Source organism: Stegodyphus dumicola, chromosome 1 (genome assembly GCF_044657685.1).
Source record: "Stegodyphus dumicola isolate Sdum_Otavi_A_Nest chromosome 1, ASM4465768v1".
NCBI lineage: Eukaryota > Metazoa > Arthropoda > Arachnida > Araneae > Eresidae > Stegodyphus > Stegodyphus dumicola.
Genome location: NC_140768.1, coordinates 271,007,995 through 271,031,317, shown reverse-complemented (window position 1 = coordinate 271,031,317; position 23,323 = coordinate 271,007,995). Strand labels below are relative to the sequence as shown.

The window sequence follows — 23,323 nt, the reverse complement described above, 5'->3', positions numbered from 1 at the left end:
TTGTTCCATTAAAATTAAATACGTAATCATGGCTCAGCAATACAAGTGGAGCTCGCTGTGCAATTCAAACTTAAAATGATGGCTCGCCGCATGAAGTAAAAAAATACTTCATCATTTTACAGGGTTTTTTTCCTTTTATCTGGTAGAAGTTAATCAATCAAAAACCCTAACAGACGTGATGCGAATTATCGCTATATCGGAAAGTAACTACAGAGACTTGGAAACGTTTAAAATAAACCTCTTTATTTAAACATGAATTTTCAACATAAATACACGTTCTTGTGCTAACAAAGTCAACCACAACTCGTGGAGATGCAGCTAAAATAACATCCAGATTCCAAGATAAAACGTAACGGCAGCGATAACACGAATAACTACAAACTTATCAGAGTTGACAGGAACTAATGTAATGTGTTTGCGTAAGGCAGAAACACGCTCTGTCTTACAAACCAAAAACCTCACCTTAAATACTATCTATCTGATTTGCATTTTGGTCAGGAAACGAAAAGAAGCTATAGTAAAAGTTGAAATCATAAATAAATGGTTATTATATTAATCTGACAGTTTTTAGCATAACCGGCACTATGCTCAATGAGTGTATCTTCAATAGCATCTCGATTCTAAAAGAAAAACTCTTCTCTGATGACAACACGGCCACTGATGCACTTACTACTTGCCAGTAAGTATCTCTATTAGCAAACTCAAGAGGGCTTCAAGCAAGTCCCCACAATACTAGTTATGCTTCGAAAAATGTTTCCGGTTTCTCACATTCATTATACGGACATCGGAAAACTTCCTTTCTCTTCGTGTAGGTTTTAAAGTTTGTGGCCATCCGGCCTACTGACTCCATCTCCACGGGCAACCTCCCCTGAGACGACCTTCGACGTCCACTTCTGAAGCATCATGATGCAACGACCTCCATGTTTTCTTGCTGAGCATCCTGAAATGCTATTAACTGTCTCCTGCAACCTTCAGTTTTTCAACCTTACTCCACTAAAAACTTTTCTTTTCATTATTAGCTCAATGTTCGAAAACAAACTATTACGTAGATGGGAATAGGGCTTCCTGCCCAAGCGTCAGTAGAAACGAACGTTTGTTCATAGATATGACTAAAGCTCTTCTGGGCTAACGTTCATTTTGACTGAAAAACAATTGAAGAATATAAAAAGGGGAGGAATGTAATTCTTGTAATTCAGGGATAACAAACTTGCACAAAACAGGAAAAAGTGGGAGTGACACCTAGAACTTCACCAACGCTTTAACAGGTATAGTCCCACAGCACTTACTGTAAAGCTCCATTGCGAAAATTCGAGGACAAATCCAACGTTTTTCAACCCATCTTACTCCACCAGTAAACCGCTTGAGAGGATTTTAGTCTCGTCATTATGCGTTCCCAACACGGCACTGACACACTTACAAACATTCAAGCCTTCTTCCGGATTCGATTCTGGGCCCAACTGTAAGAAAGCCAAAGTCGTAGTTTTTAGGTTTAAAGAAAAAAGAAAGAAAAGAAGTCACAAACAGCAAATAATGATTATAAATTATTATAAACCATTTACAAAATTCTTAAATTTTAATTTCTACATTCTTCGTTTTCTTCCCATATCTTATAAGTCCTTTCTAAACAACACCACAAAAATATTAACTTAATTTACGAGCATGTTCCAGACGTATTTTATATAAGCACAGTAATCATCTTTTACATATTCATAAAATTATATAGAACTGAGTTTCACTGATAACATAACATAAGTTATGTTTGGGGGTAATCATTTTCACATACTTGTAGAAAATATAATCCATCTTTAAACAACGTGGGTTTGCACGGAGCTGTTCGAACTATATACGGATGATTTTTAGTAAACATACTAGAAACGATTTTTGGAAATACGACTGATTCTGAAAAACTCCCAAATGATTTATGTTGTACTAAATATAAGAATAAGTAACATTATGAAAAATAATCTATGTACATACTAATGTGTTCTCTCTTTCCAACTGAGACATAAGCATAAATTTATCATGAAAAATTTTGCGTTTCAATAATCACCATTAAATGATATTCCACCACCTACCCACGGTTTTCTCCTTTAGAAAGCACCACTTCCGTTAAATAACCACTGCGTGTTTCGCCATATTCAATTAATCAACCATATAATAATACAATACGAATGTTGATTCTAACATATAAATTATTGTTATCAACTATATAAATACAATATGAATTTAGATTTTAACAGGTAAATGATTCATGTCATAAAAAAAATACCGTATATTCCCATGTATTTTTCTTCTTTTTTTTTTACTAATTTTATCATCCGAAAATCGAAAGGGCAAAATTATGGGAAGAATTTTGTTTCCGAAGCAAGCGGTGATAGTAATTATTTGTTGTTGTAATGAATAAGAATATAACAAATGAGAAGTAGTCATGGATAAACTACAGGTGACTATTACAATATTATTTCTTTAAAAGAAGCCTACATTCAGATAAGACTGCATAGTAACTAACATTACAATATTAGAAATTATAAGGAAGTGGGCATGAAGATATCTTCTCTGCTTCCTTATAACTTGATTTTCGTTAGTTCTTAATTTTGTATCTGCTATTCCTTAGGTTTCAAGTTATTCATATATAATTAGAGAAGGTGAATGTGTATCTGATTCAGCGAAATAGTAGAAACCAAATATTAGTTCGCGTTTGCTTCTCTGTGATTGGTCGGATCTTGTATTAGGCTGGCAAATACTAGTTCCAACATTTAGATGGAAAATGTTTGGAGCATCCTCTGCAGATAATTTGCTATTTTTTTTTTTTTTTTTTTTTTTTTTTTTTCTTCCTTAAGAACAAAAACTATCACTACATGCACGAAACCATTTTTAAAATTTAGGAGAGATCGTTTTCTGAAGACAGTGAGGAAGGGAAAAATTAAATGACAATTTTTGAAAATTTCAGAAATTAGTCCTAAAAGATTATGAAGAAAAACAGCGAGGAAATGCAGTATAAATGTAGTATACAGTATATGCAGTAAAATCGATTATTTAGTCACGGTAATGTGCGTGAGGGTCATCTGTTTATCTCAATCCCAGTTTTGATCGAGTAGCATTTATTTTTCTAACAGCGCCGCTAGAGAGAAATCTGACCTGTCTTCGAGCTTACGCTCTCTGTACCAAGACTGTACGCTTAGGTTACCTTACTAGCATAAGAAAAAAAAAAAATTTATAATACGACTGAAAAGAATTAATTTTCAAAAATTTAACCAAAAGTACGCAGAGAAATGAAACATGAAAGTTTCATTTTCTTCTTTCTACCCATCAGCCGCCAGAGACGACTTTTGGATCAACGAATTCTATTTTTCCGAAAATCCACTTTATAATCACTAACATTCGTAACTTGTCCGAAATTCGCTTTGAGTTGAATGACCGTCCCTAACAGTGGGCAGCTCGCTTAGATAGGACTTTATATGAATACGGTACTTAACGCATCTGTTAAGAAAATTTAAAAGCCTTTCCCACATATACACACACGCGCGTGCGGACTTGCAGATTGCTCAACTTTGTCACATTCTGAGATTACTTCTAATTCCGTTTCCAGTTCATATAATCATGCTAAGCGTCTTTCGGGATCATGCGTAATTTTCCTGGCAAATTTACGTTTATTTTGTCAATTGCGTCCACATCTTCTATAAGATGTAAGAAATTTATCTCCTTCTTCAGAGCGTGCGTTCATGGTGTAATTAGAAGCACGTCCGGGTAGCAATCAGAAGGTTTGGAATTCGAATCTCTGCAAAGCATAACTGATTTTTCGCGTTACTTCATTCCAAAAAATGTGTAATAGATTCTACAAGTGGCTCCCAAACTAAAATGTGGTGGACGATAAATCTTCACCACCTGGATCTGGCGACTGGGCCCAAATCTCCAGTCATTCTTTAAGTGGGCAAGAAAGTAAGGAATTTTCGCCTTCCTTCGTGGTGAAATTGAAAGTATGTTCGACAAGAGGCGTGAAGTCTGGATTACGAATCTTGGTGAAGACATTGCTGATTTTTGCTGTTTCTTGCTCCCAAAAAAAAAAAAAAAAAAAAAAAAAAAAAAAAAAAATCTAATTACTATATAAAAATATCATCAATGTTGGAAACAGCAACAAGGGAGGCTACAGAAGCATGTTTTTGGCACAGTAATCACGAATTAGAAGATTCAAAAAGTTATCTTTAAAAAGGACAGAGAGATATGTATTATCGTGATGGATACGCCAAAATCTGTTTGTCCACAGCTCAGTCTTCTCAACACTTCAAGATAGTATGAATGATTCACAACTTGTCCTTATTTCTTATACTAAAGCGTCACTTTTTGCATGAGTTTCGTCAATTGTAACAGATGCCCTGATTGGAAATGATTATCGATTGACCATCAGCCATCATTGAATCGATTAAACTATTCATAATTCTGCATACGGCTTTGAAAACCTGCTTCAACATTTAATGGGTCTCTATAAGTACCTTTCAAAATTTAAAGCAAAATTTTGGCTTAATAATGTTGGTCATGAAATTAGTTCATTTTAAAAATTGCAGAACAGCAATTGCAGAAACAAAGCGATGTAATACTAAATCTAAACACAATTTAAATTTTTGGCAAACAAGAAGGATCTTGCCAAAGTTCCTGATAATACAATGCAACCTACCAGACATCGCTGCGAAATCAGAAAAGAGCGCAATTAAAAAGTTCAAGATTTTTTTAACAAACCTAGTAATGCATCATGTATACAGTATATATTAGTCCACTATTACACAAATAACAAATGTACAATTGATAAAGCTATGAATCAACAATTAACTTTTTTAGAAGTGAAAATTTATATGAGAAATTTTCGATTTCGACAACCCGCTTGTAACTGGTAGAGTTATTCAAAGGTCAAATTTATACATAAATTCTTATTTAAAGGGATAAGTTACGTAAATCTCACATAAAGTCTTTTTGTAGCTTTGTGGGCTCTTCATCCACGCATTATGCACAATGATACCCGTAAGGTCACATCAGCTCGATAACTGATTAGCCCAGATGGAGAACGAAACACTGCAACATAATATTCAGAAATATCTCCCGATATTTAAAGACTATTTTATTATTGATTTATTTCTGGATTTTCATTTTAACGATTGTATCAGAAAAAAAAGCTATTCTGTAAATGAAATCTGCGGATTTTTGTTCCTTCCAACCTGAAGGTTCTTAAGATATATATTCCAATGCGTCACCTCTTTCTTGAAACGTCGTCATAAATTTAATGTTAATCCCATAAAGTAAGTCAGAACCAGATTAATACTGATCGACTGAAATCCGAGATACCCTTATTCGACATCAGTCAGAAAATAAATTGATATTTTTTTAAATTTTTATTTCTTTATTTATTTATTTGTTTGTTTGTTTATTTTCTAGTACCCTGGGAGAAGAGTATCACACAAGAATTTAAAGAAAAGCCGGATATTTGCTGCAAAACTAATAGAGATGGGAAGACGAAATGAAATGAAGTCGACACTTCCTTCCCTCGAAGTGTACATATTAAGAAGAAAATTTAATAAAAATAATTTTGGTAAACAAAAAGTGAAATTTAAAAGGAGTATTAAAAAAGTGAACTGGAGTTTAAATTAATGAAAAGAATCATGTAAACTGGAAATACGAGAAGCAGTTTATAAGGTATTTCTCCGGCCTTCTTGGCATGCCTTCGTGGTATGGCGGTCTGCACGCTGGGCGCGTATTGCACATTTTTCATCTTTTCTGCTTCCAAAAATTTATCTAATGTCTCCACAGTGGCGCCCGAACTAAAAGGGTGTTGGAGGATGATTCTCCACATCCAGGATTTGGCGATTCGGTTTCCTAAAAAACCCTAGTCGTCCTTTAAAAGGGGAAGTATATAAGGTATTTCTCCCGCCTTCTTAAAGAGAAAGAAGTCGAGGCGGATTAAATTCCCTTTTATTTAAATTGAAATTTGTGGCCACAGTTTACATGGGACTCTAATCGTGCCTATTCAAGAACATTTACATTTTTGATATTATTGCGATAGGAAAAAAGCATAGCAAAATAGCATCTAAGCAACAACAGAGATTTAAACGAAGATGCAATTATTCGATATGGCAATCTATCAAGAGAAAGGTTTTGGTTTAAGTTAGAAAGGTTTCAGTTCCTCATCAGCGTTACGCAAGCTCTGTGGCACATACGATCTAGAAATGGCACAGTCCAGAAATGTTATGATTATTTTTAGAATAGAGAGACGAAATACCAAATTAAAAGCCTATTCCTAAACTGAATTATAAAGCTGATTTACGGAATTTTTATCTTGCATATATATATATACAAAAGGAAACATAAAAATAAGCTAAAAAAATAAGATTTTGGAGATATAGCTGTAATAGACGGGAGATGGTTTACTGCGTAGATAGAATGATGGACTTGTAAATCGACGTAGCCGTAGATTCATATAACTTTATTACTGGATTACACAGATCCTTATAATCTAATTCTCATACCATTATGGGCGCAATATGTACCCCAAATTTCACCGTAAGACAATGGATGATAAATATAAATTAGTCGCAACATGTCAGTAGCCAAGCAAGCTAGGAAACTGACTACGTATTTAAAAGAAGCGTGAGAAGGTCAAATGGTTTCGGTTATTTAAATAGAAATCTTGATCTGTGACTGGATAAGAGGTATCTGTATTGCAGGTTTAAGCAAGAAAGCATGATGCGGATTAATATTGAAATGACGCAATTTAGATTGATATATTATAAACTAGATGTACCCGCCCGGCGTTGCCCGTGCATTTAGAAAATGCAGATAAGTGAATAGCGCAGGAATAGTAGTGTAGGACATGTAGACTGTCTCTCTCTCTTCCCCCCCCCCACAAGCTACAAAAAAGAAATGAATTGTAATTAATCGATTTAATGTATCGTCAAAACAGCAAACTAACGCTAGAATAAAGAAATCAATTGTTACAATCGAACGTTATTTGAAAACAAATAATAATATCACTGAGTCAAAAAAACCGTGATTAATTAATTATAAATAATTTTTTTAAAATTTTTCTAATTCAAAAATCGAAAATCGGGCTTCGAGGTCTGGTGGCCAGCCCCTTTGTGCTTCCGTATAAAAAATTCCAGGTCCCTGCGTGCGATAGATTTGGCTGGAGAGCTCGGTCAGACAGACAGACAGACAGATAATTAATTATAAATAATTTTTTTAAAATTTTTCTAATTCAAAAATCGAAAATCGGGCTTCGAGGTCTGGTGGCCAGCCCCTTTGTGCTTCCGTATAAAAAATTCCAGGTCCCTGCGTGCGATAGATTTGGCTGGAGAGCTCGGTCAGACAGACAGACAGACACATTACACTTGCTTTTATTATTATTTTCACTTCTAAAAAAGTTAATTGTTGATTCATAGCTTTATCAATTGTACATTTGTTATTTGTGTAATAGTGGACTAATATATACTGTATACATGATGCATTACTAGGTTTGTTAAAAAAATCTTGAACTTTTTAATTGCGCTCTTTTCTGATTTCGCAGCGATGTCTGGTAGGTTGCATTGTATTATCAGGAACTTTGGCAAGATCCTTCTTCTTTGCCAAAAATTTAAATTGTGTTTAGATTTAGTATTACATCGCTTTGTTTCTGCAATTGCTGTTCTGCAATTTTTAAAATGAACTAATTTCATGACCAACATTATTAAGCCAAAATTTTGCTTTAAATTTTGAAAGGTACTTATAGAGACCCATTAAATGTTGAAGCAGGTTTTCAAAGCCGTATGCAGAATTATGAATAGTTTAATCGATTCAATGATGGCTGATGGTCAATCGATAATCATTTCCAATCAGGGCATCTGTTACAATTGACGAAACTCATGCAAAAAGTGACGCTTTAGTATAAGAAATAAGGACAAGTTGTGAATCATTCATACTATCTTGAAGTGTTGAGAAGACTGAGCTGTGGACAAACAGATTTTGGCGTATCCATCACGATAATACATATCTCTCTGTCCTTTTTAAAGATAACTTTTTGTATCTTCTAATTCGTGATTACTGTGCCAAAAACATGCTTCTGTAGCCTCCCTTGTTGCTGTTTCCAACATTGATGATATTTTTATAGAGTAATTAGATTTTTTTTTTTTTTTTTTTTTTTTTTTTGAGCAAGAAACAGCAAAAATCAGCAATGTCTTCACCAAGATTCGTAATCCAGACTTCACGCCTCTTGTCGAACATACTTTCAATTTCACCACGAAGGAAGGCGAAAATTCCTTACTTTCTTGCCCACTTAAAGAATGACTGGAGATTTGGGCCCAGTCGCCAGATCCAGGTGGTGAAGATTTATCGTCCACCACATTTTAGTTTGGGAGCCACTTGTAGAATCTATTACACATTTTTTGGAATGAAGAAACGCGAAAAATCAGTTATGCTTTGCAGAGATTCGAATTCCAAACCTTCTGATTGCTACCCGGACGTGCTTCTAATTACACCATGAACGCACGCTCTGAAGAAGGAGATAAATTTCTTACATCTTATAGAAGATGTGGACGCAATTGACAAAATAAACGTAAATTTGCCAGGAAAATTACGCATGATCCCGAAAGACGCTTAGCATGATTATATGAACTGGAAACGGAATTAGAAGTAATCTCAGAATGTGACAAAGTTGAGCAATCTGCAAGTCCGCACGCGCGTGTGTGTATATGTGGGAAAGGCTTTTAAATTTTCTTAACAGATGCGTTAAGTACCGTATTCATATAAAGTCCTATCTAAGCGAGCTGCCCACTGTTAGGGACGGTCATTCAACTCAAAGCGAATTTCGGACAAGTTACGAATGTTAGTGATTATAAAGTGGATTTTCGGAAAAATAGAATTCGTTGATCCAAAAGTCGTCTCTGGCGGCTGATGGGTAGAAAGAAGAAAATGAAACTTTCATGTTTCATTTATCTGCGTACTTTTGGTTAAATTTTTGAAAATTAATTCTTTTCAGTCGTATTATAAATTTTTTTTTTTTTTCTTATGCTAGTAAGGTAACCTAAGCGTACAGTCTTGGTACAGAGAGCGTAAGCTCGAAGACAGGTCAGATTTCTCTCTAGCGGCGCTGTTAGAAAAATAAATGCTACTTGATCAAAACTGGGATTGAGATAAACAGATGACCCTCACGCACATTACCGTGACTAAATAATCGATTTTACTGCATATACTGTATACTACATTTATACTGCATTTCCTCGCTGTTTTTCTTCATAATCTTTTAGGACTAATTTCTGAAATTTTCAAAAATTGTCATTTAATTTTTCCCTTCCTCACTGTCTTCAGAAAACGATCTCTCCTAAATTTTAAAAATGGTTTCGTGCATGTAGTGATAGTTTTTGTTCTTAAGGAAGAAAAAAAAAAAAAAAAATAGCAAACTATCTGCAGAGGATGCTCCAAACATTTTCCATCTAAATGTTGGAACTAGTATTTGCCAGCCTAATACAAGATCCGACCAATCACAGAGAAGCAAACACGAACTAATATTTGGTTTCTACTATTTCGCTGAATCAGATACACATTCACCTTCTCTAATTATATATGAATAACTTGAAACCTAAGGAATAGCAGATACAAAATTAAGAACTAACGAAAATCAAGTTATAAGGAAGCAGAGAAGATATCTTCATGCCCACTTCCTTATAATTTCTAATATTGTAATGTTAGTTACTATGCAGTCTTATCTGAATGTAGGCTTCTTTTAAAGAAATAATATTGTAATAGTCACCTGTAGTTTATCCATGACTACTTCTCATTTGTTATATTCTTATTCATTACAACAACAAATAATTACTATCACCGCTTGCTTCGGAAACAAAATTCTTCCCATAATTTTGCCCTTTCGATTTTCGGATGATAAAATTAGTAAAAAAAAAAGAAGAAAAATACATGGGAATATACGGTATTTTTTTATGACATGAATCATTTACCTGTTAAAATCTAAATTCATATTGTATTTATATAGTTGATAACAATAATTTATATGTTAGAATCAACATTCGTATTGTATTATTATATGGTTGATTAATTGAATATGGCGAAACACGCAGTGGTTATTTAGCGGAAGTGGTGCTTTCTAAAGGAGAAAACCGTGGGTAGGTGGTGGAATATCATTTAATGGTGATTATTGAAACGCAAAATTTTTCATGATAAATTTATGCTTATGTCTCAGTTGGAAAGAGAGAACACATTAGTATGTACATAGATTATTTTTCATAATGTTACTTATTCTTATATTTAGTACAACATAAATCATTTGGGAGTTTTTCAGAATCAGTCGTATTTCCAAAAATCGTTTCTAGTATGTTTACTAAAAATCATCCGTATATAGTTCGAACAGCTCCGTGCAAACCCACGTTGTTTAAAGATGGATTATATTTTCTACAAGTATATGAAAATGATTACCCCCAAACATAACTTATGTTATGTGATCAGTGAAACTCAGTTCTATATAATTTTATGAATATGTAAAAGATGATTACTGTGCTCATATAAAATACGTCTGGAACATGCTCGTAAATTAAGTTAATATTTTTGTGGTGTTGTTTAGAAAGGACTTATAAGATATGGGAAGAAAACGAAGAATATAGAAATTAAAATTTAAGAATTTTGTAAATGGTTTATAATAATTTATAATCATTATTTGCTGTTTGTGACTTCTTTTCTTTCTTTTTTCTTTAAACCTAAAAACTACGACTTTGGCTTTCTTATAGTTGGGCCCAGAATCGAATCCGGAAGAAAGCTTGAATGTTTGTGTGTCAGTGCCGTGTTGGGAACGCATAATGACGAGACTAAAATCCTCTCAAGCGGTTTACTGGTGGAGTAAGATGGGTTGAAAAACGTTGGATTTGTCCTCGAATTTTCGCAATGGAGCTTTACAGTAAGTGCTGTGGGACTATACCTGTTAAAGCGTTGGTGAAGTTCTAGGTGTCACTCCCACTTTTTCCTGTTTTGTGCAAGTTTGTTATCCCTGAATTACAAGAATTACATTCCTCCCCTTTTTATATTCTTCAATTGTTTTTCAGTCAAAATGAACGTTAGCCCAGAAGAGCTTTAGTCATATCTATGAACAAACGTTCGTTTCTACTGACGCTTGGGCAGGAAGCCCTATTCCCATCTACGTAATAGTTTGTTTTCGAACATTGAGCTAATAATGAAAAGAAAAGTTTTTAGTGGAGTAAGGTTGAAAAACTGAAGGTTGCAGGAGACAGTTAATAGCATTTCAGGATGCTCAGCAAGAAAACATGGAGGTCGTTGCATCATGATGCTTCAGAAGTGGACGTCGAAGGTCGTCTCAGGGGAGGTTGCCCGTGGAGATGGAGTCAGTAGGCCGGATGGCCACAAACTTTAAAACCTACACGAAGAGAAAGGAAGTTTTCCGATGTCCGTATAATGAATGTGAGAAACCGGAAACATTTTTCGAAGCATAACTAGTATTGTGGGGACTTGCTTGAAGCCCTCTTGAGTTTGCTAATAGAGATACTTACTGGCAAGTAGTATGTGCATCAGTGGCCGTGTTGTCATCAGAGAAGAGTTTTTCTTTTAGAATCGAGATGCTATTGAAGATACACTCATTGAACATAGTGCCGGTTATGCTAAAAACTGTCAGATTAATATAATAACCATTTATTTATGATTTCAACTTTTACTATAGCTTCTTTTCGTTTCCTGACCAAAATGCAAATCAGATAGATAGTATTTAAGGTGAGGTTTTTGGTTTGTAAGACAGAGCGTGTTTCTGCCTTACGCAAACACATTACATTAGTTCCTGTCAACTCTGATAAGTTTGTAGTTATTCGTGTTATCGCTGCCGTTACGTTTTATCTTGGAATCTGGATGTTATTTTAGCTGCATCTCCACGAGTTGTGGTTGACTTTGTTAGCACAAGAACGTGTCCAAGCAAGCTAGGAAACTGACTACGTATTTAAAAGAAGCGTGAGAAGGTCAAATGGTTTCGGTTATTTAAATAGAAATCTTGATCTGTGACTCGATAAGAGGTATCTGTATTGCAGGTTTAAGCAAGAAAGCATGATGCGGATTAATATTGAAATGACGCAATTTAGATTGATATATTATAAACTAGATGTACCCGCCCGGCGTTGCCCGTGCATTTAGAAAATGCAGATAAGTGAATAGCGCAGGAATAGTAGTGTAGGACATGTAGACTGTCTCTCTCTCTTCCCCCCCCCACAAGCTACAAAAAAGAAATGAATTGTAATTAATCGATTTAATGTATCGTCAAAACAGCAAACTAACGCTAGAATAAAGAAATCAATTGTTACAATCGAACGTTATTTGAAAACAAATAATAATATCACTGAGTCAAAAAAACCGTGATTAATTAATTATAAATAATTTTTTTTAAATTTTTCTAATTCAAAAATCGAAAATCGGGCTTCGAGGTCTGGTGGCCAGCCCCTTTGTGCTTCCGTATAAAAAATTCCAGGTCCCTGCGTGCGATAGATTTGGCTGGAGAGCTCGGTCAGACAGACAGACAGACAGATAATTAATTATAAATAATTTTTTTAAAATTTTTCTAATTCAAAAATCGAAAATCGGGCTTCGAGGTCTGGTGGCCAGCCCCTTTGTGCTTCCGTATAAAAAATTCCAGGTCCCTGCGTGCGATAGATTTGGCTGGAGAGCTCGGTCAGACAGACAGACAGACACATTACACTTGCTTTTATTATTATTTTCACTTCTAAAAAAGTTAATTGTTGATTCATAGCTTTATCAATTGTACATTTGTTATTTGTGTAATAGTGGACTAATATATACTGTATACATGATGCATTACTAGGTTTGTTAAAAAAATCTTGAACTTTCTAATTGCGCTCTTTTCTGATTTCGCAGCGATGTCTGGTAGGTTGCATTGTATTATCAGGAACTTTGGCAAGATCCTTCTTGTTTGCCAAAAATTTAAATTGTGTTTAGATTTAGTATTACATCGCTTTGTTTCTGCAATTGCTGTTCTGCAATTTTTAAAATGAACTAATTTCATGACCAACATTATTAAGCCAAAATTTTGCTTTAAATTTTGAAAGGTACTTATAGAGACCCATTAAATGTTGAAGCAGGTTTTCAAAGCCGTATGCAGAATTATGAATAGTTTAATCGATTCAAAGATGGCTGATGGTCAATCGATAATCATTTCCAATCAGGGCATCTGTTACAATTGACGAAACTCATGCAAAAAGTGACGCTTTAGTATAAGAAATAAGGACAAGTTGTGAATCATTCATACTATCTTGAAGTGTTGAGAAGACTGAGCTGTGGACAAACAGATTTTGGCGTATCCATCACGATAATACATATCTCTCTGTCCTTTTTAAAGATAACTTTTTGTATCTTCTAATTCGTGATTACTGTGCCAAAAACATGCTTCTGTAGCCTCCCTTGTTGCTGTTTCCAACATTGATGATATTTTTATAGAGTAATTAGATTTTTTTTTTTTTTTTTTTTTTTTTTTTTTGAGCAAGAAACAGCAAAAATCAGCAATGTCTTCACCAAGATTCGTAATCCAGACTTCACGCCTCTTGTCGAACATACTTTCAATTTCACCACGAAGGAAGGCGAAAATTCCTTACTTTCTTGCCCACTTAAAGAATGACTGGAGATTTGGGCCCAGGTGGTGAAGATTTATCGTCCACCACATTTTAGTTTGGGAGCCACTTGTAGAATCTATTACACATTTTTTGGAATGAAGTAACGCGAAAAATCAGTTATGCTTTGCAGAGATTCGAATTCCAAACCTTCTGATTGCTACCCGGACGTGCTTCTAATTACACCATGAACGCACGCTCTGAAGAAGGAGATAAATTTCTTACATCTTATAGAAGATGTGGACGCAATTGACAAAATAAACGTAAATTTGCCAGGAAAATTACGCATGATCCCGAAAGACGCTTAGCATGATTATATGAACTGGAAACGGAATTAGAAGTAATCTCAGAATGTGACAAAGTTGAGCAATCTGCAAGTCCGCACGCGCGTGTGTGTATATGTGGGAAAGGCTTTTAAATTTTCTTAACAGATGCGTTAAGTACCGTATTCATATAAAGTCCTATCTAAGCGAGCTGCCCACTGTTAGGGACGGTCATTCAACTCAAAGCGAATTTCGGACAAGTTACGAATGTTAGTGATTATAAAGTGGATTTTCGGAAAAATAGAATTCGTTGATCCAAAAGTCGTCTCTGGCGGCTGATGGGTAGAAAGAAGAAAATGAAACTTTCATGTTTCATTTCTCTGCGTACTTTTGGTTAAATTTTTGAAAATTAATTCTTTTCAGTCGTATTATAATTTTTTTTTTTTTTTTCTTATGCTAGTAAGGTAACCTAAGCGTACAGTCTTGGTACAGAGAGCGTAAGCTCGAAGACAGGTCAGATTTCTCTCTAGCGGCGCTGTTAGAAAAATAAATGCTACTCGATCAAACCTGGGATTGAGATAAACAGATGACCCTCACGCACATTACCGTGACTAAATAATCGATTTTACTGCATATACTGTATACTACATTTATACTGCATTTCCTCGCTGTTTTTCTTCATTATCTTTTAGGACTAATTTCTGAAATTTTCAAAAATTGTCATTTAATTTTTCCCTTCCTCACTGTCTTCAGAAAACGATCTCTCCTAAATTTTAAAAATGGTTTCGTGCATGTAGTGATAGTTTTTGTTCTTAAGGAAGAAAAAAAAAAAAAAAAAAATAGCAAACTATCTGCAGAGGATGCTCCAAACATTTTCCATCTAAATGTTGGAACTAGTATTTGCCAGCCTAATACAAGATCCGACCAATCACAGAGAAGCAAACACGAACTAATATTTGGTTTCTACTATTTCGCTGAATCAGATACACATTCACCTTCTCTAATTATATATGAATAACTTGAAACCTAAGGAATAGCAGATACAAAATTAAGAACTAACGAAAATCAAGTTATAAGGAAGCAGAGAAGATATCTTCATGCCCACTTCCTTATAATTTCTAATATTGTAATGTTAGTTACTATGCAGTCTTATCTGAATGTAGGCTTCTTTTAAAGAAATAATATTGTAATAGTCACCTGTAGTTTATCCATGACTACTTCTCATTTGTTATATTCTTATTCATTACAACAACAAATAATTACTATCACCGCTTGCTTCGGAAACAAAATTCTTCCCATAATTTTGCCCTTTCGATTTTCGGATGATAAAATTAGTAAAAAAAAAAGAAGAAAAATACATGGGAATATACGGTATTTTTTTTATGACATGAATCATTTACCTGTTAAAATCTAAATTCATATTGTATTTATATAGTTGATAACAATAATTTATATGTTAGAATCAACATTCGTATTGTATTATTATATGGTTGATTAATTGAATATGGCGAAACACGCAGTGGTTATTTAACGGAAGTGGTGCTTTCTAAAGGAGAAAACCGTGGGTAGGTGGTGGAATATCATTTAATGGTGATTATTGAAACGCAAAATTTTTCATGATAAATTTATGCTTATGTCTCAGTTGGAAAGAGAGAACACATTAGTATGTACATAGATTATTTTTCATAATGTTACTTATTCTTATATTTAGTACAACATAAATCATTTGGGAGTTTTTCAGAATCAGTCGTATTTCCAAAAATCGTTTCTAGTATGTTTACTAAAAATCATCCGTATATAGTTCGAACAGCTCCGTGCAAACCCACGTTGTTTAAAGATGGATTATATTTTCTACAAGTATATGAAAATGATTACCCCCAAACATAACTTATGTTATGTGATCAGTGAAACTCAGTTCTATATAATTTTATGAATATGTAAAAGATGATTACTGTGCTCATATAAAATACGTCTGGAACATGCTCGTAAATTAAGTTAATATTTTTGTGGTGTTGTTTAGAAAGGACTTATAAGATATGGGAAGAAAACGAAGAATGTAGAAATTAAAATTTAAGAATTTTGTAAATGGTTTATAATAATTTATAATCATTATTTGCTGTTTGTGACTTCTTTTCTTTCTTTTTTCTTTAAACCTAAAAACTACGACTTTGGCTTTCTTATAGTTGGGCCCAGAATCGAATCCGGAAGAAGGCTTGAATGTTTGTGTGTCAGTGCCGTGTTGGGAACGCATAATGACGAGACTAAAATCCTCTCAAGCGGTTTACTGGTGGAGTAAGATGGGTTGAAAAACGTTGGATTTGTCCTCGAATTTTCGCAATGGAGCTTTACAGTAAGTGCTGTGGGACTATACCTGTTAAAGCGTTGGTGAAGTTCTAGGTGTCACTCCCACTTTTTCCTGTTTTGTGCAAGTTTGTTATCCCTGAATTACAAGAATTACATTCCTCCCCTTTTTATATTCTTCAATTGTTTTTCAGTCAAAATGAACGTTAGCCCAGAAGAGCTTTAGTCATATCTATGAACAAACGTTCGTTTCTACTGACGCTTGGGCAGGAAGCCCTATTCCCATCTACGTAATAGTTTGTTTTCGAACATTGAGCTAATAATGAAAAGAAAAGTTTTTAGTGGAGTAAGGTTGAAAAACTGAAGGTTGCAGGAGACAGTTAATAGCATTTCAGGATGCTCAGCAAGAAAACATGGAGGTCGTTGCATCATGATGCTTCAGAAGTGGACGTCGAAGGTCGTCTCAGGGGAGGTTGCCCGTGGAGATGGAGTCAGTAGGCCGGATGGCCACAAACTTTAAAACCTACACGAAGAGAAAGGAAGTTTTCCGATGTCCGTATAATGAATGTGAGAAACCGGAAACATTTTTCGAAGCATAACTAGTATTGTGGGGACTTGCTTGAAGCCCTCTTGAGTTTGCTAATAGAGATACTTACTGGCAAGTAGTATGTGCATCAGTGGCCGTGTTGTCATCAGAGAAGAGTTTTTCTTTTAGAATCGAGATGCTATTGAAGATACACTCATTGAACATAGTGCCGGTTATGCTAAAAACTGTCAGATTAATATAATAACCATTTATTTATGATTTCAACTTTTACTATAGCTTCTTTTCGTTTCCTGACCAAAATGCAAATCAGATAGATAGTATTTAAGGTGAGGTTTTTGGTTTGTAAGACAGAGCGTGTTTCTGCCTTACGCAAACACATTACATTAGTTCCTGTCAACTCTGATAAGTTTGTAGTTATTCGTGTTATCGCTGCCGTTACGTTTTATCTTGGAATCTGGATGTTATTTTAGCTGCATCTCCACGAGTTGTGGTTGACTTTGTTAGCACAAGAACGTGTCCAAGCAAGCTAGGAAACTGACTACGTATTTAAAAGAAGCGTGAGAAGGTCAAATGGTTTCGGTTATTTAAATAGAAATCTTGATCTGTGACTCGATAAGAGGTATCTGTATTGCAGGTTTAAGCAAGAAAGCATGATGCGGATTAATATTGAAATGACGCAATTTAGATTGATATATTATAAACTAGATGTACCCGCCCGGCGTTGCCCGTGCATTTAGAAAATGCAGATAAGTGAATAGCGCAGGAATAGTAGTGTAGGACATGTAGACTGTCTCTCTCTCTTCCCCCCCCCACAAGCTACAAAAAAGAAATGAATTGTAATTAATCGATTTAATGTATCGTCAAAACAGCAAACTAACGCTAGAATAAAGAAATCAATTGTTACAATCGAACGTTATTTGAAAACAAATAATAATATCACTGAGTCAAAAAAACCGTGATTAATTAATTATAAATAATTTTTTTAAAATTTTTCTAATTCAAAAATCGAAAATCGGGCTTCGAGGTCTGGTGGCCAGCCCCTTTGTGCTTCCGTATAAAAAATTCCAGGTCCCTGCGTGCGATAGATTTGGCTGGAGAGCTCGGTCAGACAGACAGACAGACAGATAATTAATTATAAATAATTTTTTTAAAATTTTTCTAATTCAAAAATCGAAAATCGGGCTTCGAGGTCTGGTGGCCAGCCCCTTTGTGCTTCCGTATAAAAAATTCCAGGTCCCTGCGTGCGATAGATTTGGCTGGAGAGCTCGGTCAGACAGACAGACAGACACATTACACTTGCTTTTATTATTATTTTCACTTCTAAAAAAGTTAATTGTTGATTCATAGCTTTATCAATTGTACATTTGTTATTTGTGTAATAGTGGACTAATATATACTGTATACATGATGCATTACTAGGTTTGTTAAAAAAATCTTGAACTTTTTAATTGCGCTCTTTTCTGATTTCGCAGCGATGTCTGGTAGGTTGCATTGTATTATCAGGAACTTTGGCAAGATCCTTCTTGTTTGCCAAAAATTTAAATTGTGTTTAGATTTAGTATTACATCGCTTTGTTTCTGCAATTGCTGTTCTGCAATTTTTAAAATGAACTAATTTCATGACCAACATTATTAAGCCAAAATTTTGCTTTAAATTTTGAAAGGTACTTATAGAGACCCATTAAATGTTGAAGCAGGTTTTCAAAGCCGTATGCAGAATTATGAATAGTTTAATCGATTCAAAGATGGCTGATGGTCAATCGATAATCATTTCCAATCAGGGCATCTGTTACAATTGACGAAACTCATGCAAAAAGTGACGCTTTAGTATAAGAAATAAGGACAAGTTGTGAATCATTCATACTATCTTGAAGTGTTGAGAAGACTGAGCTGTGGACAAACAGATTTTGGCGTATCCATCACAATAATACATATCTCTCTGTCCTTTTTAAAGATAACTTTTTGTATCTTCTAATTCGTGATTACTGTGCCAAAAACATGCTTCTGTAGCCTCCCTTGTTGCTGTTTCCAACATTGATGATATTTTTATAGAGTAATTAGATTTTTTTTTTTTTTTTTTGGAGCAAGAAACAGCAAAAATCAGCAATGTCTTCACCAAGATTCGTAATCCAGACTTCACGCCTCTTGTCGAACATACTTTCAATTTCACCACGAAGGAAGGCGAAAATTCCTTACTTTCTTGCCCACTTAAAGAATGACTGGAGATTTGGGCCCAGGTGGTGAAGATTTATCGTCCACCACATTTTAGTTTGGGAGCCACTTGTAGAATCTATTACACATTTTTTGGAATGAAGTAACGCGAAAAATCAGTTATGCTTTGCAGAGATTCGAATTCCAAACCTTCTGATTGCTACCCGGACGTGCTTCTAATTACACCATGAACGCACGCTCTGAAGAAGGAGATAAATTTCTTACATCTTATAGAAGATGTGGACGCAATTGACAAAATAAACGTAAATTTGCCAGGAAAATTACGCATGATCCCGAAAGACGCTTAGCATGATTATATGAACTGGAAACGGAATTAGAAGTAATCTCAGAATGTGACAAAGTTGAGCAATCTGCAAGTCCGCACGCGCGTGTGTGTATATGTGGGAAAGGCTTTTAAATTTTCTTAACAGATGCGTTAAGTACCGTATTCATATAAAGTCCTATCTAAGCGAGCTGCCCACTGTTAGGGACGGTCATTCAACTCAAAGCGAATTTCGGACAAGTTACGAATGTTAGTGATTATAAAGTGGATTTTCGGAAAAATAGAATTCGTTGATCCAAAAGTCGTCTCTGGCGGCTGATGGGTAGAAAGAAGAAAATGAAACTTTCATGTTTCATTTCTCTGCGTACTTTTGGTTAAATTTTTGAAAATTAATTCTTTTCAGTCGTATTATAAATTTTTTTTTTTCTTATGCTAGTAAGGTAACCTAAGCGTACAGTCTTGGTACAGAGAGCGTAAACTCGAAGACAGGTCAGATTTCTCTCTAGCGGCGCTGTTAGAAAAATAAATGCTACTCGATCAAAACTGGGATTGAGATAAACAGATGACCCTCACGCACATTACCGTGACTAAATAATCGATTTTACTGCATATACTGTATACTACATTTATACTGCATTTCCTCGCTGTTTTTCTTCATTATCTTTTAGGACTAATTTCTGAAATTTTCAAAAATTGTCATTTAATTTTTCCCTTCCTCACTGTCTTCAGAAAACGATTTCTCCTAAATTTTAAAAATGGTTTCGTGCATGTAGTGATAGTTTTTGTTCTTAAGGAAGAAAAAAAAAAAAAAAAAATAGCAAACTATCTGCAGAGGATGCTCCAAACATTTTCCATCTAAATGTTGGAACTAGTATTTGCCAGCCTAATACAAGATCCGACCAATCACAGAGAAGCAAACACGAACTAATATTTGGTTTCTACTATTTCGCTGAATCAGATACACATTCACCTTCTCTAATTATATATGAATAACTTGAAACCTAAGGAATAGCAGATACAACATTAAGAACTAACGAAAATCAAGTTATAAGGAAGCAGAGAAGATATCTTCATGCCCACTTCCTTATAATTTCTAATATTGTAATGTTAGTTACTATGCAGTCTTATCTGAATGTAGGCTTCTTTTAAAGAAATAATATTGTAATAGTCACCTGTAGTTTATCCATGACTACTTCTCATTTGTTATATTCTTATTCATTACAACAACAAATAATTACTATCACCGCTTGCTTCGGAAACAAAATTCTTCCCATAATTTTGCCCTTTCGATTTTCGGATGATAAAATTAGTAAAAAAAAAAGAAGAAAAATACATGGGAATATACGGTATTTTTTTTATGACATGAATCATTTACCTGTTAAAATCTAAATTCATATTGTATTTATATAGTTGATAACAATAATTTATATGTTAGAATCAACATTCGTATTGTATTATTATATGGTTGATTAATTGAATATGGCGAAACACGCAGTGGTTATTTAACGGAAGTGGTGCTTTCTAAAGGAGAAAACCGTGGGTAGGTGGTGGAATATCATTTAATGGTGATTATTGAAACGCAAAATTTTTCATGATAAATTTATGCTTATGTCTCAGTTGGAAAGAGAGAACACATTAGTATGTACATAGATTATTTTTCATAATGTTACTTATTCTTATATTTAGTACAACATAAATCATTTGGGAGTTTTTCAGAATCAGTCGTATTTCCAAAAATCGTTTCTAGTATGTTTACTAAAAATCATCCGTATATAGTTCGAACAGCTCCGTGCAAACCCACGTTGTTTAAAGATGGATTATATTTTCTACAAGTATATGAAAATGATTACCCCCAAACATAACTTATGTTATGTGATCAGTGAAACTCAGTTCTATATAATTTTATGAATATGTAAAAGATGATTACTGTGCTCATATAAAATACGTCTGGAACATGCTCGTAAATTAAGTTAATATTTTTGTGGTGTTGTTTAGAAAGGACTTATAAGATATGGGAAGAAAACGAAGAATGTAGAAATTAAAATTTAAGAATTTTGTAAATGGTTTATAATAATTTATAATCATTATTTGCTGTTTGTGACTTCTTTTCTTTCTTTTTTCTTTAAACCTAAAAACTACGACTTTGGCTTTCTTATAGTTGGGCCCAGAATCGAATCCGGAAGAAGGCTTGAATGTTTGTGTGTCAGTGCCGTGTTGGGAACGCATAATGACGAGACTAAAATCCTCTCAAGCGGTTTACTGGTGGAGTAAGATGGGTTGAAAAACGTTGGATTTGTCCTCGAATTTTCGCAATGGAGCTTTACAGTAAGTGCTGTGGGACTATACCTGTTAAAGCGTTGGTGAAGTTCTAGGTGTCACTCCCACTTTTTCCTGTTTTGTGCAAGTTTGTTATCCCTGAATTACAAGAATTACATTCCTCCCCTTTTTATATTCTTCAATTGTTTTTCAGTCAAAATGAACGTTAGCCCAGAAGAGCTTTAGTCATATCTATGAACAAACGTTCGTTTCTACTGACGCTTGGGCAGGAAGCCCTATTCCCATCTACGTAATAGTTTGTTTTCGAACATTGAGCTAATAATGAAAAGAAAAGTTTTTAGTGGAGTAAGGTTGAAAAACTGAAGGTTGCAGGAGACAGTTAATAGCATTTCAGGATGCTCAGCAAGAAAACATGGAGGTCGTTGCATCATGATGCTTCAGAAGTGGACGTCGAAGGTCGTCTCAGGGGAGGTTGCCCGTGGAGATGGAGTCAGTAGGCCGGATGGCCACAAACTTTAAAACCTACACGAAGAGAAAGGAAGTTTTCCGATGTCCGTATAATGAATGTGCGTATAATGAATGTTTACTAAGAAAGTAATAACTAATTTACTTACTAAGAAATTATACATCCTTTTTTTAATTTAATTTTTAGGGTTTCCAGAACAAATTAATCGATTTCACAAAAAAATCTACAGTAAATCGATGATCGGTTAACGAACAATTCGGATAGCGAACATAGTCTTGTAACAGATTATGTTTGTTTGCCGATCACCCATTGCAATTTTATTCCTTGATGACTAATTCTTAGGACAGATATTCTTTTCCATTACACATCAGCATTATGGGTGCGCTATGCATCCCACTATTTTATACAGCTTATATTTTCAGAAATGGACAACAGCAAAGGCTAAACGACACGTCTAAGCAGGAGGAAGGGGAAGTTAAAAAAGGGATACGCATCAATGATGCAATAGATATGTAGTAAAATATTTATTTTTTCTGATTGGCTGAGAGCTTACTGCATTGCAACAGGATTACACAAGCAAAGATGAAACGGATTAATTTTGGATGACGTAGTCTATATATATTATTAGGAACGATTTCTTCTTTTAGAATAGAAAAGAGAGATAGCCATATTAAAACGCGAAATAAAAAGAACTATTACTAAATTAAAATTAATAGTTTTCTTTTAAATTTTACGTCTTACACACACACACACACACATACATATATATATTATATATATATATATATATATATATATATATAAGATAAAAAAATATGTAAATTAAAATTTAAATTAGCAATAGCCCCTTAATATTTAATTTTGAGTATTTCCCCTTTCTATTCTAAAAATAGTAGTACCTTTTTTTACTCTGCGTCATTTTGAGACTAATCCAAGTTATATGACTCTTAATAATGCTGGTGATGTAAATGAAACTAAAACAGCCAATAATAATTTTACAGCAATATTAATTATTAATTATTTAATCAAATGCAATGAGAATCGAAACTAACTCATTCTGAATTAAGATTTCATCCTGAACAGAAAGTTACTTGCTTCCTGCATTTCGGCTTAGACAGACTGCTGCTTGCTGCTCTCTTCTTGCTGCAAAGCTATCAAAAATGTAAACGTTTTAAAAAACGCAGGAGTAGTGTGCCAAGTTGTTTGTGGGCGAAACATGTTTTTTTGAAATAAAGATGATTATTTAATCTGTCTCGGTTGACAAGTTTACTCTATTTGAAATTTATTAATTATGAATTTTAATGTTTGGTCTTTATGAAAAATTAGTTCTAATTTCTTA

At 34.3% G+C, this 23,323-nt stretch overlaps 1 protein-coding gene across 3 annotated transcripts in view; it reads right to left on the bottom strand.

Annotated features, from left to right (window-relative positions):
- Nucleotides 1-23,323, bottom strand: part of Sap-r (prosaposin) — a 213,936-nt gene that overhangs the window by 120,651 nt on the left and 69,962 nt on the right. The window lies entirely within an intron of this gene.